This window comes from Pelmatolapia mariae, linkage group LG6 (assembly GCF_036321145.2).
Source record: "Pelmatolapia mariae isolate MD_Pm_ZW linkage group LG6, Pm_UMD_F_2, whole genome shotgun sequence".
NCBI lineage: Eukaryota > Metazoa > Chordata > Actinopteri > Cichliformes > Cichlidae > Pelmatolapia > Pelmatolapia mariae.
Window position 1 is genome coordinate 13925685 of NC_086232.1, and position 16281 is coordinate 13941965.

The following is a 16281-nucleotide window of genomic DNA, read 5'->3' on the forward strand; positions in this document are numbered from 1 at the left end:
ACTTGCATGCCTTTGGACTGTGGGAGGAAGCTGGAGTACCCGGAGAGAACCACCACAAACATGGGGAGAAGATGCAAACTCTACACAGAAAGGTAGATTCAAATTCAGGACCTTCTTGCTGTGCGGCAACAGTGCTAACAATTGCACCACTGAGCCGTCATACTTAAGGAAAGTAGGAAATCAATGATTACAAGGCTTGATAGATAATTTTATTTATATTTGTGTCCTTGACTGGTCAAACCACAATAAATAACAATATCCACAGTGACACACACAGAGTGGATGAATTTGCTCAGTTGTCACTGAGAGTACAGAACAAGTCAACATCTCAGACGACACCTCGACGGACAATTAATCAAGTAACAATCTGCTAAAGCGACAGAATGGGCCCTGCAGTGTTCTGACACATTAGGGTCGATAGGATGATGTTTAATTGATACACAGAAACATACTGTAGGTGAACACATTCACATGCAGTGCTCAACTCAAAGTCATAAAACTGGGACAGCGGCTCTTTGAGTTTCTTGAAAAGACGCTCACAGGAGACATCCAACCATTATCAGCAGCTATACTGGTTACTGGCTTTTGTCCAAAGGAAAAACACGTTGTTAAATACCCTAATGTGACACGACATCTCTTAAATATGTTTAGTTGTAAAGGTCTAGAAGTGAGACACTTTTAAAGCAGGTTCGAGGTGTCCATGGCTCAGTTTCAAAATTTCCCACTGACTTTCAACAGTCGCACAGGAAGTGATGTATTTTATATCCACAGTCGACCACAGTGCAGGGCGGATTTAGTGAACTACTGCATAGTGGTACTGGGGTCCTGCCAACACGCATGACTCACAGCTCAAAACTTCATTCTTATTTTCCAGGTGTTTTTGAAAGTCACTGTGTTGTGGGGAGAAAAAAAGATACTGCCAAACTAACAGCAGAAGTATGACTCACTTGTTTTTACAGTGAATCAATTTGATTATGCATCTCGACTATTTTATTCAAGAGTTCAAGAATTTTTGCCCTTCGTTTAAACTTTTGGAACTTTTGAAGCAAAAAACAAAAACAAAACAAAAAAACACTGAAATAATTTTGTGAAATCTGGATAAAGCAGGGGTGCTTTAACACACAGATTATAAAACTCTCTGCTGATACTTAGTGAAAAAATATCATTGTGGCTGATAGCAGTCAAGTCTTTCTTCTTTTCTTTTCATGTCATGCATTTCCAGTTTTGTTCCAAAGAAACAAAGAAATCTTTATAAGTCATACACCTTCATATCAATCTTCATAAATCTTCTTGTGTGTAAGAAAACAACTGAACTGTTTGTCACTCTAAATCTTCGTCACTCTGTCTTTAAACATTTAGCCGGTGAACAATTGATACAAGAGATAAATATTAGCCACTCGTGTGAGTGAATAATGATGCAACACAATCAGTAAATGATATCAGTCAACAAAGCAAATATATATATATATGAGCATAATCCTACCAAAGTCGCTTTTGAATAATAGATGGAGTTACTCTAAACTTTTAGTTGAGGTTCACTTGCACAGCACAGTGCATACTGCTCTCTACGTGGTAGCTGTAGTTGTGACCGCATTAGGGGGAGTGATATGTTTAAGTTTGCATAGATTACAAATCAGAGTGGATTTAGTTTGTTTGGTATTGAATATTGATTTTCGCTAAAAGCACCCATGTGAACTGATTGTGTTTTAGTAGATCTATAAACTGATCACGTACAGTGTAATCAAAGCTTTAATGTCATGAATAAATCATTTTACCTCTAATAATCAAACCTTGGTTTGAAAAACCATGTTGGGAAATTAGGATCATCAAAGTCTTAGTGTGAGGGCATCTAAGAAGAGGCTGAGGCGGACTGATGATCGCTGCAAATAATACATGCAAATCATACAGAGAGGGTGTAAGAATACTTTGTTGCATTTCATTGATTTGTCCATCTAAAGGTAATAATCTTCCTTTTAGCGCTGCGTGCAGTGGAAATGAGCTTTGAAAACAACTACTGTGTGCTTCACTAATGTCGCATCTTTGAAGCATCCAGCAGAAATGAGACATGTTCTCACTTATTAGATTTGTTTTATTTCCACCCAAAGAACGTCACCCCGGTGCTTGCTTGCCAGCTGGTGTAGGAAATGTCTCTTTAGCTGCTGAAATCTCCGCTACATTTACCAGCTAATCGATAACTTTGTCATTAATCTGGTGCTGCATGAGAAGGTAGGTGTGCCGTGGGCTTTTCAGAGCCTTTCTCCTGGAAGCAGATGCTGATACATCTGGACGCAGTTCTGATGGGAGCAGAGGGAGTGAAAGAAATGAGTGTAGTTGAAAAGCTAAAACACGGCGCTGGAGGGAACTAAATGTAACGTTGACATCAGGACACAGGCGATAATGTCCTGTGGGCTCATTCTGACCATTTTTTATTGCCTGCTGTAAATCTACCAAGTCAGGTAATCTTCAGATTTTGAAGAATCCTTTAGTAAAAACACACACACACAGAGAGTGGCTTTGATATGCTGATTAAGTTTTCTGTCATATAACTCACCCTTTTTATTCCATCAATAATAATATGGTGATTCATCATTCAATACTTAAGTCCCTCATGGGGATGCTTTAATACAGTAGGTCAGCGGTCAGCTGCCTCAATAACCCAGCAGAAGCAGGAGATTTAATATGCGATTCACAGAAGCTCCTGCGTGGTCTGTTGTGCAGTCCTGTATGATTTTACTTACCCCACATGCCCACAGAGGCAGACACAAGCATGGATTTATGCAAATGAATGAGGTGTCTTTCCCTCTGTTTCTTCCTTTGCCCCCCCACCTAGCCTCATCTGCCCCTAATTCCTAATTACTCAATCATGCAGGATGAGGGTCACAAGGCTCGGGTTCACTATAATGCCAGCCATCACCTGCAGCCATGTAGTGGTAGGTCACTGGATTTATATATAGTTTCCATATCCATTAATGCAACACAAAACATAAGCCAGAGGACACCCAACTGTGTGTTTAATGTGCACGACTTTTAACAGAAGCTCTGTTAAAAGTACATGTTGTAGTGGTGATATGTGGTTTCAGCATTCATAGCGCTTTTAAGTTGTTTAGCTATTTATCCGCACCCATGTGTGTGTGTCTGTTTCTGTATGTGTGTGTGTGTGCATGTGTGCCTGCACTAAAGAGGCAGTTAATCTGACCATGTCTACTGGCAGGACATCAGGTTGCCCCGTAGTGCATGTAGGCAAACAGCCAACCTCAAATAACATTGAACTGTTCAGTCTGGTAGGCTTCTGTCACTTCGCCTCCAGCTGCAGAGACCTGATGCTTCCAGCAGCGGCAGCTGGAGTGCAGATAGAAAAAGGCAGTAATGTGAAATCCTATCACTCCAAAACAAACTACAGCATATCTCTAACGCTATTCTGCATGGCTCTCCTATTCTCCTAAAGAACTCCAGGCTGGATTTCATATAGTTTCGTGAAGAACTTTCCCGGTTTGGGTTTGATAGTGCAGCACTTATACAGCTACAGTATGTCGCTCTCCAAATGGGAAAGCATCTAATCTAAATGACTGTCTGCGGCGCTTGAAGTGCCAAGCAACCCTCTCTCTCTCTCTCGCTCTCCTGGCTACCGGAACAGCTGGCTGGTGGACGCTTTAGTTCAGAGAAGAAAGCGCCGGATCGAGGCACATAGCTATAGAAAGAGAGGGAGAGCAGAGGAGAGAGAGGGAGAGAGAGAGAGAGAGAGAGAGAGGTGGAATTCTAACGAATTAATCACCGTCTGTTCCCGTGAGTGTGTGTGTGAGTGAGAGAGAGAGAGCGTGAGAGTCAAAGGCAGTGAAATAGAGAGAGAGAGAGAGAGAGAGAGGCAGAGGAGGGGGAGCGGAGCCTGACGCAGTGTGAGAGGCAGAAACTGAGAGGAGAGAGGCAAAGAACGAGGGAGACAGCAGCGGGCAGGCAGCGCGTCACATCAGGCGCCGTTTTGCATCCAGAAAATCTTGACGCGGGTCAATAACCACACTGACTGATGCCGTGATCGCACGAGCCACTTCCCGGTCACCGCTCTTCACGGAGACCGCAGAGGAGACAAGCTGGGACAAATCAGTACAGACAAAGATAAATACATATATATATAAATATAAATATCCCAGTATCAACAAAGCCACACATACTGCCAGAGGCAACGAGGGGACGTTGGTGCCGCGGACACCTGCGAGGCGAAGCTCTTCTTCTTCTTCTTTTTCTACGCTTGCATCTGGAACAGGTAAAGTGAAAAACCATGAGGAGCATGTGTGGACTGCGTGCAGGGCTTTCATGTGCGTTTCATGTGTGTTTCTCGTGATGGCTGGACTCGCATTGCGTAGGCAACTTTGAAATATGTCAAGCGCTCTGGCATTCCTGCGGTTCCGAATTTACCGACACTGAAGCCCGTCTCTAAGAATGTGTGTGTGTGTGTCTTTCTCTCTCTCTCTCTCTCTCTCTCTCTCTATGTGTGCGTGTGCGCGCGCGCGTGCATTGGTGGTGAACGAGGGGGGGATTTGCTGAATGGCTATTCCCAGGCAGCTTGTCTTGACTGTCTTATCTCCATCCTCATGAGTCCATTGATAAATGTGGGCGCAGATACAGTACGTACACACAGATTTACATTATCAGTCCGGTGGATGCATGCCTGACAGACACCGTGCTCCATTCCGTGCAAGTAATTTCTGTTCAGATTTTGATGCAAGCCTGCTTAAGATTTGGTAATATTTCTGAGGTGGGGCCACATTTTGCTCACATTTAGGTCGGTCACTTGGTCTTACTGTAGTTTTCGTCCCGGGACGCTCTGTAGTGCCAGAGCCTTCATACCCCTCTGCAGCCCCGTGTTCAGCACCTTGGACAGCGGCTCCACACAAGCCGGGTTGCCCGGAGAGAAAAATCCTGCACTCCGAACTCTTTCCCCCTCCTCTGTGTTGATGATGTTTTGAAATCGTTATTTCAGCTGTAGATTTGTTATTTTAGTCTCAAGCGGGAATAACTTTACACTCATATGATGCCGAAAAAGTATTCTCCATAATTTCTGTTTTTCCCCTCTAAACAGGCAGAGCACCTTCACCATTGCACTGTAGAAAATCCCACCATAGAAGAAATTGACCATGTGCAGGTGCAGGTGACTAATTAAAGGGGCATTCCTGGGATTTGGTATTATGTTACCTTAAAGTTGGGAGAACATGAGATTGGGTGAAAAAAAAATTGTCTGTTGGTTTCCTCCCTTCAGGGGTCGCCATAATTTCTCACACCTCAGCCGTTTCTCCACGTTTCTCTTCCTTAAGAATGGCTTCTTGACAGACAGCCTTCCACTGAGACCTTCTGATGATGCCTCGGTGAACAGTAGATGGATCAACTAAAAGTCCAGATGCATCTCTGAGGTCCTGTGTCAGGCCTTTGCTGGATTTTTCTTTTCCATTTCTTAAGGACACGGCTTTCAGATACTGTTCTGTTGTAGGTAGTTTTTTTTTAGGCCTGCTACTCCTTTTGTCCTCTGCTTGTCCACTATCCTCAAATCTTTTAAGGACACACTGCACACTATGCCAAGATATGCCAGGTTTTCAACTAAAAGCTCTTTTGAGAATCACCTTGTTGACACAGAAATGCTATTTTATGTCTGCTAATTTTTATATATAAATTTTTTTCCAACAGGTTGCTAATTCCTCTTTAAGGGTCTCCACAGCAGATCATCTGCCTCCATCTCAACCTGTCCCTACCATCCTCCTCTGTCACACCAGCCCTCTGCATGTCCTCCTTCACTATATCCACAAACCTCCTCTGTGATTTTCCTCTTTTCTCCATCCTCAACTTCCTTTGTCAAGTATATCCACAATCACTCCTTTGCCCATATCCAAACCATCTCAGCCTTGTCTCCTAACATTGTCTCCAAACTGCTCAACCTGAGCTGTCCCTCTGATGTACTCATTTCTGATCTTGTCCATCCTGATCACTCCCAGTAATCATTTTAGCCTTTTGAACTCTGCCACCCACTCCTCCTCCCGTTGTTGTGTCAGCACCACCATCTCCAAACCATACATCACAGTCGGTCTCACTACCATCTTGTAATCCTTCTCTTTCCCTTTAATTTTGATCAAAATGAGGTCAAAATTAAAGCAGCTTATTACAAATCCCAAACATAATATTGTATCTCCTAACTAGACCTTTTGTCAAACTTTAGAGTGTCACCTCCTGAGCTGCATAAGTCATTATTTTTCAGGTTTCATGATCATTGTGACAAATAAATGAAACTTCCTGTGTGAAACCAATGGTGAATCCCTTAAAGGAAAACTGAATACGAGTAGAGAAACCTAATTAATGATAATTCTTCCTAAGAGGGCACCGGGTGGGCCTGGACTGACTTAATGAACACTGGAATAATGTGAAGCGTATTCACATGGTTTTCACAGTAACCGGATTTGAACCCTGTTGAATACTTAAAGTAGATTTTTGGGAGACCTTTTGTTACCTCTCATTGCCATCATGCAAACATCACTTCAACAGAGTTTCACACATTCAGAGTGAAGAGCAGCAGCGCTGTTTAACACTGGGACTCGTGGTGGCTCCAGACTTTGCTAAATAAGTTTCGTTCCTTCCCTCCATGCCTTTATTTGTTACCACAGCTTTTCCATTAATGAATAAACTGGCTGTGAAGCCATAAACCACACCTTTAAAACAGCCCTGACGTGTTTTTTTTTAAACACAGCAGCCCGCTAAGTGCACGCGTGTGACCCAGAGTCACTCAGCCAGTTAAATTTTGGCTTCTGTGCCCTGTGCCTCCTGCCCACTGCCCCACTATCTCTTGTAACGGATGTTGTTGCCACTTTGTCCCATAGGGCATGGACTACTAACAGAGTTTTTCCACTGACTGACTCCAATTGTTGGCTGAGTGCCACAGAGGGAGAGCAGGAAAGAAAAGGAAGAAGGAAAGATTGATAGAAAGAAAAGAGCGAGAGAGGAGCATGGCCCCACTCCTGGTGCCATGAATAGACATGAGGTAGTTCCAGCATTAACAGCTTCAATGACTCAGTTTAGGACATTATGCTTTTGGGATTTTGAAATGGTTGACTGGCTCTTTTTAAGGCCGGAGATCCTCTGTCACAGTGAAGTCTTTACTTATCCTGGGAATTCACTGATAACTATCTTAGAGGTCGCTCATCTTGCTTTCATCCTGCATTAGCACTGCAGTGCTTGCTGCAGCAGTACACTTCTCCAATCAACAGGGACATCCCCCCCTTCTCCCCTACAAACCTGTGCTTACCAACCTGCTTTGTTTGGTTGTTATGACCTAAAAGCTTTGCACGACTAAGCCAAACAACATCTCTTTGCAAGCAGCTCCACAGTGAGAGCATTTTGTGCCAAAGCGGCACAAGTGGAAAAGATCTTGCGACCTTAATGGTTACATTTCTAATAAGACAGGTGGCAACACTAAAAATCAGCCATAATGAGAAGTGACAACTTTAGTGGAGAGGAACTGCCAGGATGTCTGCAAGACTAAAACGAATAAAAACTGATGGGCGTAATGTCTGTACTGCTTTCAGTTGGTGCTCTTAACCTTCTCCTGAAGTTGTAAGAGGGTTTTTTTTTCTCCATCTCTTGCTGTCTCATTTACTGTAGACCCAAGAGCGAGCTATCCATCCATAGTACAATCCAAGTACCTAGAGGCATGACTGTGGGGCAAGTTCTTCAGGAATAGCGCGGCGATGTAATGGGAGCTCACTCCTCGCTCTCCCACTTATTGCATTTTTTCGCCCCTTTGGCTGCCGCTGCAAGAGAGCAACACGGGGCGTGTATCTGGTGAAATCCCCAGCTTAATTTCAGAATCAACTCTCACCAGTTTTTATTTGTCAAAGCCATCCATATTTCAACAGAAACTAGCTCCCCATATTAAGCATGTTGGTGCAGAGTGCTGGCAGAAGCTCTCGTCATAATGTTGATCTTTGTTGAGAGGGAATACCCCGTCGTGTGGAAGCAAATCCGCGTGCATAGTTAATGTGGCACCTCAGTGCTGACTGGGCCTGAATGTGAATACTTTTTTCCCCTTTACTGCGCTATTACTACAAAATGTTCTGCTACATTTATTGTTTTTCTTTCTTTTTCTTAATAGAAATACAAGTTGGTTGTACAAAAGTCTTAGATTAGGCTACTTGAGTTGAGAGGGGAAAAACATAACTTTTTAATGCTAAAAACACCTCCACGCTCATGCAGTCATGCACAACGTGCAGCCACAGCAGCGGTGGCACGCACACGTACTCAGCTGAATGCGAACAATGCATGTGCACAAGAAGGGGAGAGGGACGGGTAGTGCAAATAAACACACGTCTACACACAGAGGTGCACACGGGCATGCTGCAGACACACACTTCCCAGCAAAGGATGCGCACACTCAGGCGAGCACATGGATTAATAATGTACCATATTCCCTGTAGGAGGCTAGTTAGCATTTCAGGAAGATTGCACAAACACTGGGGAACTGTAATTAGGAAGTTATTGTTACAAGTTGCAACTCTCCGTCTCTCTCCCTTTCTCTCTCTCTCTTTCACGACACACACACACACACACACACACACACACACACACACACACACACACACACACACACACACACACACACACACACACATTGGTAAGCATATAGGCGCATGCATGAATAAAGAATACAAATGGTGAAGGTTGGGTAGAGTATTTCTCTGCAAAGATGAGCAGAAACAACACAGAAAGATTAGATACACTATAAAAATGCAAGAATTTTTGCACAGCAATTTGCAGTTTTTGTAAATGCAGCTGAATATCAATGCTGACGCCTCTGAAATACTACCGGCGACCTACTGTGATTATATTCTATACTGAACTGCACTTTATTTTATTAGAGTTAGTCTGCTGATGTAGATTACAGTAGGAGTACAATGCCAGTAAGTCTACTGAAATTTAACAAGGAATGTTTTTGCAGTTTATGCCACAAGACATGTGCAAAATAAATCAGGGGTGTGACGTTACCCCAGACAAAACCTGAACGGTGCATTTAAAGCGACCCAAAAGTTGTCTAAAAGAAGACTAACGCATTAAAAATACCCCAAACACCTGCTGCCAGAATAAAGGGGAGCGCACAGTTTCTGTGGTCTGACACAGCGTGAGTGACTGGAATACAGCTTGTGGTGCACACAGCATTAAAAAGGTGCGTTAAAAAAATTCAGAGTAACATCTCCTTTCGCAAATAGTCCCGCTGTCAGAGAACAGTAGCTTCAGGAAAAATTCGTCAGAAGTTCTTTTGTCGTATTCTCAAATCCTGGGCAAGTGAGCCCATCAAATCTGTCTGCATAGATGCAATGAGAATATTTTCCTCTAATGTAGCTCTAATGTATAGCCAATTAGCGAGTAAGTAGCTATCCTCTCACAGCTCTGAAGTGGAAGGTGAGCTTTTCATTTTGGTCCGACGTAAGCCGTCAAAGTTTGTCCAACAGCAGCAGCAGCTGCATTCGTTTAGGGTCTCGAGTTGCGGTGTATAAAGATTCCTGAGAGCCTGTTTCATTAACATTTTGAAATGCTGAGACAACCCAAAGCTGACCTCATACCTCATATCCATAGCGTAAATGATGAACGAGGTGTTTAATATCTGCTGACACGTATCTCGCTGTTGCCAGTTTTCCACAACTCGACCTAATCCTGACTTAAACTCCGCAGTAAAGCTCTTTATAGCTTCTCCTTTTTCCTGTTTCTGTCCAAACATATTCCCGGTCTTCCCAAATTTACCTCTCATCTCTTCCCATCTATCTATACACATACCATAATGCACACTTCCTATGTGTGTGTGTATGTGTGTATTGAGTCAGCTAGTTTGTATGCCGGCTGCTGCTGTACCACCCCTCTCTAGAAATCAAGGCGAGATTGCTGTGTGGATGAGAGGAGGAGAGGAAGAAAGAGCAGAGAAGGGGGAGGGAAGGTGAAGAGGGTGAAGCGATAGAGACTGAAAAGAGAGATGGAGAGAGGGATAGCGATGCCACGGGGCGAAATGAAAAAGGCAGAGTGGAGAAAAAACCCCAGCAACAAAAGGGTGGAAGAAGCGCTCAATAGACATGTTTTCCTCCCATTCTCCTCGTCTTTTTTCTCCCTCTTTCCCTCTGCCCTCTGTTCTGCAGACAGAACTGTCGCTGTAGCAGAGGTGGCTTGGAGACTGTGGCCTGGCAGAGACTTGAAAAGCTCTCTGATGCTCTGTGTCTGAGGTGCTCTTCAGGGCTAAGAGGAGAAATCTCTCTGGCTGTCCCATTAACTACTGGAGGCTGGACTATTGAAATCGTATTACCTTCTCTGACTGAGCAGCACATCGGCTTTTCCTCCATTTCCTGACAAAGATCAGATCTGTTGTTAAAACCCCGAGACGCCGGCAGCAGCAGAACAACACTGAGATTTTTTTTTTTATTTGTCCCTCCTCTCTTATCTTTCAGGCATCTCTTCTTTGGCGACAAATTTCTCTAGGGTTTAGGCGTCATTTGTATCCCCCTCCCGTTGCTTGAAATACGCTGAGAGCAGCTTTGAAAGAGGCAATGGTGGAGAAGAATGGTGAAGATGATTCTCTCCCCAGTTGCTTAACAGGTAACTTTTACATTTGAGAGTACGATGATGATTGAATCCCCCCAAAACAATTTTGCTCCGTTTATAAAAATCCAACCATTTTAACACCTGGAAGCTCTTTTTCAAACCACTTCACGGTGTGCATGGCTGCTGCGGAAACAAGATGTAAAGAACGAACTCAAATAGAAACCCAGAGACACGTCTAAGGACTTCTTATTTACAAGGAGCTCATTATCTTTCTGTGAAGTGTGTGCGTGACCTCAACGACTATTGTTTAATTACAGCTGAGCAATATTATTAGGAGACATCGGAATAGTCAAGCTTAGGGGTTAAAGCAAAAGCAGAAGTCATCTGAAGAAAGTTTGGGCTTGTTTTTTTCTAAAAAGAATTATAGAAATACAAGTATAAAGGGGAAGTATTCAGTGTCAGCAAGTGGGAAATATTAGCACATCCTTGTGAACTAGCTTGCTACTTAAAGCATGCTGTGCTTAATTCTGTTTTTTCTCCCATACTGTTATAATTGGTGGGGTTAGCCTTATTCACATCAGCACAGTTTGGTCTGAATCCAGGCTTCAGATTTTGCGAAGTCTGCAGTGCTCTCGGTTAAAAAAAACCCCCCCAAGCAAACCACTAACTCGGGCACAAACAGCTAACCTCGTAACTCATCTGCCCACCGTCAACATCAGCAGCACATTGAATCCCTGATATGCGTGAGTTGTGTTATCAGGTAAGCTCTTTGTTTCTTTATTTTTCGAGCTTGTGGCAGAGGATCAAAAGAAAGCACTGAATGCACTGAAGAAGCTACTTTGTATGCATTTGTGCTACAAGTGTGAAAGTGGGCATCTACAAAAAGAAAAACAGCATTTCTTATGGTTTCAGTCTGTCAAGTCACGTCAAGTCAAGTTTGTTTGTATTGTCCAATATCCTATTCAGTGTCTCAGCGGGCTTTATAGGCTCACAGCAACAACGGCTCAGATCCAGAGCTTTCGAAGAGACAAGGAAAAAAAAAGTAAAAAAACCCCCCCAAAAACTGTGAGCACACAAAAAATGGAAACTGCTTGAGAGGAAATTCGAGAAGATATTCTCTCCTCTCTGCTGGGAGTATCGAATAACCTCAGATGTGCCAATGATGGAGCAAGACATGGTCTATAACTCCAATGTTTCCACTAGCCTTTAGGTTTGTATAAACTCGTGGAGCAGTTTGTGTAGCGTTCTCAGGCAGTGGGGAGGACGAGCACAGGACTGAGTGAAAAAGCTATATGAAATACACATGGAAGCTTTGGCCGTTTCCAAAACCACAGAGACCAAATTCAAGCTAATACTGGACGTTTTCACCCATTTCAAGGTGGAATCCTCATGTTTTTATCAAAACATCTTAAAAATATATAAAGTAGGATAGTTAAAATAATTCAGCAATACATAACTTGTGAGGTTTTCGAGAAAGGTATAGCTGAAGAAGTCAAACATCAAAAAAGACACATGAATGTACATTCACTGGCCACTTGATTAGGTTCAGCTTACTCTTACCGCGTTGAACCTCTTTTGTCTTCAGGCATATATTCAACAAGGTTCTGGAAACACTCCTCAGAGATTTTGGTCCATATTGAGATGTTGGCATCATTTGTTGGTCACACATCCATGATGTTAATCTGCTCCGTCACATCCCAAAGATGCTCTGCTGGATTAAGATTTGGTGACTGTGGAGACCACCTGAGTACAGGAAACTCAATGTCATGTTTAAGAAACCAGTCTGAGATGATCTGAGCTTTGTGACATGGTGTGTTATCCTGGTGGAAGCAGCGATCAGAAGATGGGCGCACTGTAGTCATAAAGGGATGGACATGGTGAGGAACATTACTCTGGTAGGCTGTGGTTTTTAAATGATGTCTTGCTCCAAGGAAATATCCCCAGCACCATTACAACACCAGCCTGAAATGCTGATGTTTTTTATTTTTTATTTTTGAAACACCAAATTCTAATACTACCATCAAAACTTCAGCAGAAACTGAGACATCACATCAGGTTTTTCCGATCTTCTATTATCCACATTTGGTCTCAATTTCCTGTTCTTAGCTGTCAGGAGAGGAATCCAGTGTGGTCTTCTGCTGTAGCACAACACAAGGAGGTCTGACATCGTACTTTCGGTAACAAGTGGTTATTTGAACTACTTTTGCCTTCATATCAGTTCAAAAAAGCCTGGCCATTCTTCTCTGCCCTCTGACATCAACAAGACATTTTCTCTCAGAGAACTGCTGCTCACTGGACAGTTTCTCTTCTTTTGAACCACACTCTGTAAACCCTGCAGATGGTTTTTGTGGGAAAATCCCAGTAGTCCAGCCTGTTAGCCTGCCTGCAGTTGGTGTAGGCAGGCTAAAAAAAAGCTAAAGCTGCAACCTACTTTCACCCAAGGTCCTCTTTTTTCATGTGGCAATTTAATCATACCATGTCATGTCAGTTGTCACTGGTGCATACTGTGCTTTGTGCAGGGGTCTCTTTAGAGACCCCTGCTAGAGATGGACCGATCCGATATTACGTATCGGTATCGGTCCGATACTGACCTAAATTACTGGATCGGATATCGGCGAGAAATAAAAAATGTAATCCGATCCATTAAATATCAAAAAACACCTCACAAAACTTGCGACACGACGTAACTCGGCTCATAACCGTAGCACGTTGAAGCAGTGTGCTCACGTGATAGAGCGGCTGTGTTTATTTGGAGCCTCCCTACCAAACCAGCATTTCATCTCCGAGGAAGTTATCCCAGAGAGAAGTAAAGCAAGTGTGTAAGTTCATCTCTGAATGTTCGTAAAGCGTACCTACGTTAAGCTTAACAACCGATATATTTAGCGACTGCCTCTCCCCCTCCCTCTCCTGCCACTACTTGAAACTGCTTAATGATCAGCTGATCGGGTTTTCTGTCGCGAGTCCGTCTCTCTTGTTTGTTTTTGGCCCACTTTGCACCAGAAAGAGGAAACCAGCGGCTGAACAACAGCAGCACGTTTAAGCTTGATAAGCTGTTAGAATTTATTTAATATTACTTTCTACACCAGGATCTTTTTCTACGCAGCTGACGGCTGGTAACTGTGCAGGGGCGGATCTAGCAAAGTTTAGCCAGGGGGGCCGATAGAGCATTAACAGGGAAAAGGGGGCACAAAGACATACTTATCTTTCTTATTCTCATTTAAAATGTCTAGCTTTTAATAAATAATTATCTGAATCTTACACCCAAAGGTTTAATCTGATGTAAAATATATAGAAGTCCATTATTGTATATAGTAACTGTTAAGTCTAATATACCCTAGTAAGCTATAGTACTTTTTCCTTTGGGAAGATACCATCTGTGCAGTCTGCAATTCTGTTGAAGAAAGATGTTGAATCTATTTAATTATTCTTGAAAAATAATTTAATTCTATGCATTTTTTCACACTGCATCAAATAAAAGTTGATTACATCAATTAAGCATCATGAGGTGGAGGGTGGGGGGTGGTTCCCTATTTTTTTTTGCTGGGAGTTTGCAACCCTATTTGTTAGTTTGCTTAATATTTCTGCTAAGTACTCTTTAAAATACCAGAATAGGAAGGATGGAGTAGGTTTAAGTTTATTAGATTGATCAGTGTTTCTGAGCTATGAAATATTTTGGGTGCAGTGTATTTTTTACATACAGGTATAACAGAATAGCTTTAGTGTTGTTGTTTATTTAAACTTGACTATAAACTTATACAAAATGCAGCAATATATTAAAAAACAGTTTTATTGATTAAAAAACACACTATATCGGATTCATATCGGTATCGGCAGATATCCAAATTTATGATATCGGTATCGGTATCGGACATAAAAAAGTGGTATCGTGCCATCTCTAGCCAAGACATCATTAAAGTTAAATGGATCAATAAAATGAATGACTACTTCCTTAATCAGATCCACTATGACAGTCTTGGATGGCTGAAACAACTTCTCAGTTTTCAGCCACTCGCTCTGTGTTAAATAGTTTATGGTTATGATTTGTACTTTTTCAAGTTAATTAGTAATACCCATATGGCTGGCAGGGAAGCCAGCTTGATAAGTGGGTGTCCAATTTAAGTGTCTGTTTTGGTAAATTTGTGAAACACGGCCACAAGTGAACTTCAACCAGTTTTTGATTTAAAAAAAACAAAAACAAAAGAAAACTAGTTTTTTGAAATAAACAGTTTTGGGGCATTTGATTCATGAATAATGCGTAAACACAGTGTGTACGTGTAAAAGTAACGCAAGCCCCACTGTTTGTTGTTTCTGAATTTATTAGTGTAACTGGATGCCATACTATTTGATGGTAAGGCTGCTGTTCACAGCTGCAGATTTTTAGGAGTCCTGTGATCAAACACGTTTTTGCTTAATTGAGCCCGTGTTTCCGTGACTTGTCCTTGTTCCTGTTTTCGATTTTTAAAAATCTTCTTTGTTCAATTTAGCACTCCAGCTATTTACAAGCTTTGTGAAATCATCCAGTTGGCAATCACAGCAGAGGCTAAACCATACAAACCCTTTGTCAATTAGCGCGCTGCAACACCGGGGGGAAATACCAGCGCTTGGCAGGCAAATGTGTGTTTGGTGTGTGTGCGTGTGTTTATTAATGTGTCTGTTTTGTGTGAATTACTAAGTGACTGAGTGAATGAGTGGGCAGACTAAGTGTTTGAAGGAGGTCAGAGGTCGTGTGTGTATGTTTATGTCAATTTGGGCAGATAGTACACATGCGTATGTGTGTGTAGGCAGCAAATGCTGCCGGAAAATGCGTGTGTGTTTCCGAGTGTGCGCCGAGACAAACTAAATATCACTCCTTGTATAATCCTTTAATTTCCCAGAGCGTTGTGCATTTTATCCAGTTTTTGTAGCCAGCTTGAAGACACACAGAAGTGTGCTGAGAGTCTGTGTGAGGGAGTGTGTGTGTACGTGTGTGTGTACGCATGCGTGTGTGCGCGTGCACTATGTGTCGGAGAGCCGAACCAAAGAAAAGAAAGAGAAACATGAGCACGGCGTTGATATCTGTCAGCTGCTGGCAGTTTATACTGCATGTTGGAAGTGTGACATGCTCTGTATTGAGGCATATGCTGGGTGTTAAATGTGTGAGTGAAGGCAGTGTAAGGTGTATATGATTTATAATGGCTGTCTGCGCTCAGCCTATGATTTTCTCCTTCTGTCTGTCGCTTTTTCTGTTTCCCGGGCATTGTGTTGTGATGTGACATGTTGTCTTCTAGCTTCTGCAGATTGGTTTTGTTTGAGGAGCCTTGCACAAAATGTTAAGAGTCGGCTCTTTATTTCAGCTTGTCTCGGGCGGTAAAAACATGCTGTTCAGAGTCATGAGTGCTAAAAAGGGAGCTGTCCGGTCTTGGGCTACAACTGATGATTGTTTTTCTTTAGAGTGAATCTTCCAATTATTTTCGATTGGTGTTTATGAAACCACAAACAAGGACTTTAAAAAAAAACTTTTTTTTCCAAAGGGACCCACAAAAAGAAGTAATTCTTCCAGTGGAGAAGCTTGAATCAGGAGTGTATGCTTGTTAATAAAGAATGACTTGTGATTAACTTGTCATTGACCCACTAATGGATTAAATGACTGTATAACTGATTTGAGATTTTTGGGTTACGTTACTGTGCAAAAGTCTTGAGCCAACCCACATATCTTTATATTGTGCTTACTTTTATATTATGCTTAAT

The 16281-nt window shown here is 42.4% G+C and overlaps 1 protein-coding gene across 2 annotated transcripts in view; it reads left to right on the top strand.

Annotated features, from left to right (window-relative positions):
- The first annotated feature begins 3938 nt into the window (after positions 1–3938).
- The window catches only part of LOC134628999 (protein ELFN1-like), a 125742-nt gene continuing 113399 nt past the window's right edge, over positions 3939–16281 (top strand). For both annotated transcript variants that reach the window (XM_063475873.1, XM_063475872.1), the window contains exon 1: positions 3939–4258. The gene's annotated coding sequence lies outside the window, so the exon portion shown is untranslated. The remainder of the gene's footprint in view (positions 4259–16281) is intronic.